This window comes from Mytilus californianus, unplaced genomic scaffold (genome assembly GCF_021869535.1).
Source record: "Mytilus californianus isolate M0D057914Y unplaced genomic scaffold, xbMytCali1.0.p SCAF_5, whole genome shotgun sequence".
Lineage (NCBI taxonomy): Eukaryota > Metazoa > Mollusca > Bivalvia > Mytilida > Mytilidae > Mytilus > Mytilus californianus.
The window spans coordinates 53,074,698-53,080,257 of NW_026262701.1; positions in this window are offsets into that span (position 1 = coordinate 53,074,698).

Genomic DNA, 5,560 nt, shown 5'->3' on the forward strand with positions numbered 1-5,560 from the left:
TTGTAATTGATATGCCCTTAGGGGCCCTTTAATTAGGAAATAAAATGATTTGATTTGATTTGAATCATAGGTTTGAACGTTGTTTTCAATTTAGACTTACTTATATATATAATTGTATATATATTTTGAAATGTAGTCCTCTCTAATTACTTCCTTATTTCTTCTTGGGTTTTATTTCTTATTAGGTGAATGAGGAAAAAAGAAAAACATGTGAAGACAGGTTCACGTTGAAGAAAAAGGTTCAACCATATTGAGTTCACCGCAGTCGATTTTATTTCAAATGCATCACTATAGAATATATTGAATGGGCACAAATGAAGAGATAACAAACGTGCAATAAATTTAAATTCTTTTGTTGTTCATCGGAATTTTCCCATCTTATATTATTTCAATGAATTTTAAGAGAATTATGATCCAGATATTATTTCTCTTATTTCTGAAAATGAATTTATATAGTTATAATATTTTAATTCATCGCCATGAAATGTCCGGAGATCAATAAATTGATCATACCTATTCACCTACTGTACATCAAAAAATATATATATTCACAATTTTCCCGTATGACAGTATGACGCAGCCCCCCTTTTTCCTTCCTCGTTCACCAAAAATTAATTTCGACTCGGTGGTTGTCTTGCAAAAGACGGATCTTGTTTAACCCAAACGGTACCAACTGAATATCCCCCCTTTTCTGTTTTTTTACTGCAAGGTCGTGTCGCCCTTTTTGTTTCGTTTGTTTGCGTATCGATGTTCATTATGGTTTTTTTTCATGTTATCGAAACATAATTTTGTATCTCGATTTCCCTTTGCAAATAATGCTTTCTTTTTTCTTTCAAAACAAAGCATTGTAGGTGTCCATATCTTTGTTTCTGTGCTTAATGTATAATTATCGCATTCATTCAATTTTACCTCTGATATCTAAACTAAAGTGAAGTTTCTTAAACTGTTTGGAAAGTACATTGGAAAGAAACAAATGTAATTCGTATTTTGATGTTATATTTAGTAAAAATACTTTTATTAATCACCCGTTTTTAATCAATTCATTGCAGGAAAGGGCTTTATGTTCAAATTTATATAACACAATCACAAACTGCCTTAAACTTATTTAACAAACATATGATTAAATCTAGCACATACGCTTAATTTATTTCAAGAGAGTACAGCAGATTAAAAAAAAATTATCACTACGAACAAAGTGCGAATCGCACACATGATTGATTTGTTTAACAGATAACCTGCCGTAACGTGTTCCTTTATATTCTGCTTCCCATATTCATCGTCGTTGATAAGCCAAGTTTTGCACTATATTCCTATACAAGCAATTATATAAGATTTTAAATGAAAATTGTTAATCAACACCGACATCTGAAAAAATTATAAAAACTATTGTAGCCCCCTAGTTCATGAAGCAAGTTCTCGATTTGCACCTTGTACACAGGGTGAGGTTTGGGTTGTTAATCAAATTCTTGATTAGCCATTTTGTCCAAGGAACAATATGTGGCTTGCACATCAACACTTGGTAAAACATTTACTTCAGATGAACGTTTTTTTTTTTCTCTTGATTATGATAATACAATTATTTTACTTGTGGTCCTTGTATTGCGGCATGATCTATCAAGCGTTAGAAGCATTATTTTATATTTTTCATTTTAATTGTAGCTGAAAATGATGTTAGGACGAATGAGAGCAACACCAGAGGTAGGTCGATTTTTATATCCAAAACGAACTAGGATAAATCTTTTGCAAAAAGAAATACCTAAAAGCAACAAAAACAAAACTTACAATGAGCATTATCAACCAATGTGATGCTAAAGGAGACAACCAAAAACATGTAAAAATTGGCTGTGAAATATGTATTGGCAGTGTAAAAATCAATTTGAAAGGTTTTTTTTTCTCTCAAGAAACCGTCTTGATGAGTGACAAAATTATTGTATTCGGAGGTGACTTTTATAAAAAAAAATTGTGTAATTGTCATCAATTTTGTTTTTTTTTTTACATGAAGAAAACAATTGTGGGTTTTGATTGATTTTTGTCAGTTTTTGAACTATCATTTACCTGTAAGAATCAATTATGCGTCCTTCAGATGTCCAATATTTTTAAGACAGAGGAGGTTTATTCTTAAAAAATATTGGACAGTTAAAGGTAACATAATGGTTGTTTACAGGTAAATGATAGTCCAATCAATGATAGTTACAACAAAAGAATGACGTCACAGCAATGTTTTAATTCCAACAATAAATGATTTCAACTCCCTAAAAGGGATATTAAATATGTTAATCATAAAATCTGTTACATCAGACTTTTTAAAGATTCGTGATTTTTTTTCGTAATCATGAAAAATGCGTAAAAATATCACAATTACCTTTGTTGAAATAGACTTTCTCACAGTGTCCAGAATACTCATTAGACAAGCAGATGCAATAATTATCTCTATCACATTGATTACTGCTTACTGAAATGGAAGTTTTATATGCTGACAGGGATATCATTCTGCTGTAAATCTCTAACTCCATGGGTATCCGGTTAAAGATCGAATTATTCAGTAATACCCCATTGCAATGCCATTTAACTGATACCAACGACGATCTTGTGTAGAATGCTGTCATAATTTGCTGTCCAGTATTTATTTCCTCCGCTGTTGTGCCCAAGATAACTGGAGGTCCTGAAATTGATTAATTAATATGTTTATGACGTTTACTACTGACATCTGATTTCTAACAGCGAGGCACATGATGATCTTAAAAATTATTAACATGCTTCTGAAAAAGGAGATAAGGATTTCAAGTGAATATTAAAGTTTACATTATTATTTTTCAAATTTGATTTATTTGGAAGAGAAAAAAACACATACATCCTAAATCAAACATTTATGAGTAAGTTTGACCTGGTAACGCTAAAGCTAGCAATAGATAATCTAAGTTCATATGAAATCGGATATAATTGAAATAATAATAACGGTATACAATGGCGTTTGATTCAGTAATTTTTTAGTGGAAGAGTATGCAAAATTTCAAAGTGTTTGATACATAACGCATATAAATAAATACGAATAACACAAAAATCCTACCGGTAAAATGCAATGAAGTTGTTTTGTTTGTCCATAAAATACTGTGTTTAGCCTTGTTCCATACCGAACACGTATAATCCCCTCCATCCTTGAAGGTGCAGTCATTTATAATAAGAATTGACATTAACTTTTCAGTGATTCCAAGCAAGGATCGAATGTATTCACCATCCAAAGTGTGTGTCCATCTTGCGAACCCAAACGTTGCAAGTTCACCACTAGCAGAACATACGAGAGCTACAGTGCCAGAACTGTTGCAATGGTACTCGTCATTTAAATTCAAAATTGGCTTGTCTATAATAAACATTTATGAATCCATTTATACATCAAAGTAAAATACAATTAAGAAATTCGAAATAATAGTCAAACATTAATAATGTAAGATATTAATAATGAGATGACAATATGCTTGACATAAGTCCTGCTAGCATAAACGTTTGATATTGGTATTTATCTTACCTTCAATACATTTTTAGAATATCATTGGTCAAAAGCGAACACGTGGAGACGGTGTATATCTAGTATTTAGTCATTGGGCGTGTTTTGTTTCAATACACGATCAGTAGCAGTATTACGTCTCTTTATAAAAACAACATATGACGTTAACGAAAAATCTGAAACGTATTGCTCAGATAACATATGAAAAAATTGATGATAAACGATTGAAACTAAATGCAGAAAACACATTAAATGCTGACAAATTGTTATTGTTGGCATTTGTTTTTGTATAGACCAATGGAACAGTGGGCTAGTGACTTAATACGATATATCCGGGATCAGTAAATTCCATAAGGAGTTCGAGGAAGGTCAAATCTATTTCTTTCACAAGAACATTCACCACAGAAATGACGTTACTTGTTAAGTATATATACACTGATTTTTCTATTCATAAAGACCAAAACACACATAGATATCTTTCAGAAAAGAACGGATTTTCGTATGTTCTACTCCGAAGCAGGGTTGTCGTAGAATTAAATATCTCTGCGATGCTTGCCTATTATATGATATTTAAAAAGTGTAGAAAAAAAATTAAATACTAAAGTAAGACGAATATATGCATTTGCTTTTGTCTTTGGCTTATTTCATGCATCAACGGAAACACTATATTATATTTTACAAGTTTGTTCATTCCTAATCGATATCTTATTATTCTTATATTGGATTTCAAATTTTTCGTATTGTTCCCCTCATAGGTTTCTGTTGTCAATCGCGTGATAAATTTGTTTTTAATATCTATGTTTTGTTTACCCTGACCATGGTATTGTTTCACTGTATTTTTCGTAAACTTACTTTTGATGGTCAAAGTAACAAAATCAGAAACCACAAAAGCAAAATTTGTGGATTGTATACTGCAGGTACATTGGGTACCGTCATATGTTGAATTCACTTTCATTTCCGCTGTTGACCATACTAGTGTTTCATTACTCATCATTTCATTTTGAATTCTTGTATAGCCACACTTCCATATAAAATGGAATCTTGAATTTGTTTTGGCTGCAGTGCAAATGAATATGACAAATGTCCCAGATATCAAAGGGAGATTGCTTTTGATATACATTTTTGGAGATGGTATATCTACAAATACAAAATCAATGTACAAAATTAATTATCTGACTAACAGCGGAGTTTTTAATAACAAACAGGTTGAATTGTATACAAATGTCATGACTCTTACTCTAACGTCAGATATATAATATAACGTCTTTATTTTCATTTTGTTTTAACGTATTATTCCACCACTCGTGGAATGGGTGATAAACTGTATTCGTCATGTCAATTCTTCCGTCCATTAGCCTGTCTGTTTTTTCGGTTACATAAAAATCCAGCTTCTGTATTATGAAATGATTTTGATCAATGTCATTTTATACTGGTTAGTTGTATCGTGTAAGTAATTTTCAGATCTACCAGACAGTTTGACGATACTTTGAATTTTTATCCACTGATCATGGATTTTTCACTACATACTACTCACCGTGTGTATTTTGGAATAATTTGATATTTGGTCTGATCCGTTATTATAATGAATTGTACCGAATATTCTAAAGATCTGCAAAACAACCTCTGCTTGTTTGACGACACTTAAAATTTTCTTACAATATTTAGAATTTTGTTATTGTCAACTGACGAATTGTATAAGGATATACTTTTCACAACATCACATGCAACTTTTATTAAGCTTTGTTGTTGTTTTTCATTATGTTTGTTTTTAAAATCATAAGTCTTACTGGTAAGATATACATAACAAAGATAACGATAACATTAATTACCAATATGTATAGGACAGTTCAACAGAAAATACCAACCACCAACACCAGAGATCTCCGAAAAAAAAGTTTTTTTTTTAAAGACAAACAACAACGAACTACAATTATTCTATATAGCTGGCAAAGAAACAATTGTAATAAAAGGAAACAGTAAAAACTTAGAACTGTATTGGTTTTACCTAAGTTGATAAGTTTCAGAATGATATTGGCATGCCGTACGTAACACAAAGGA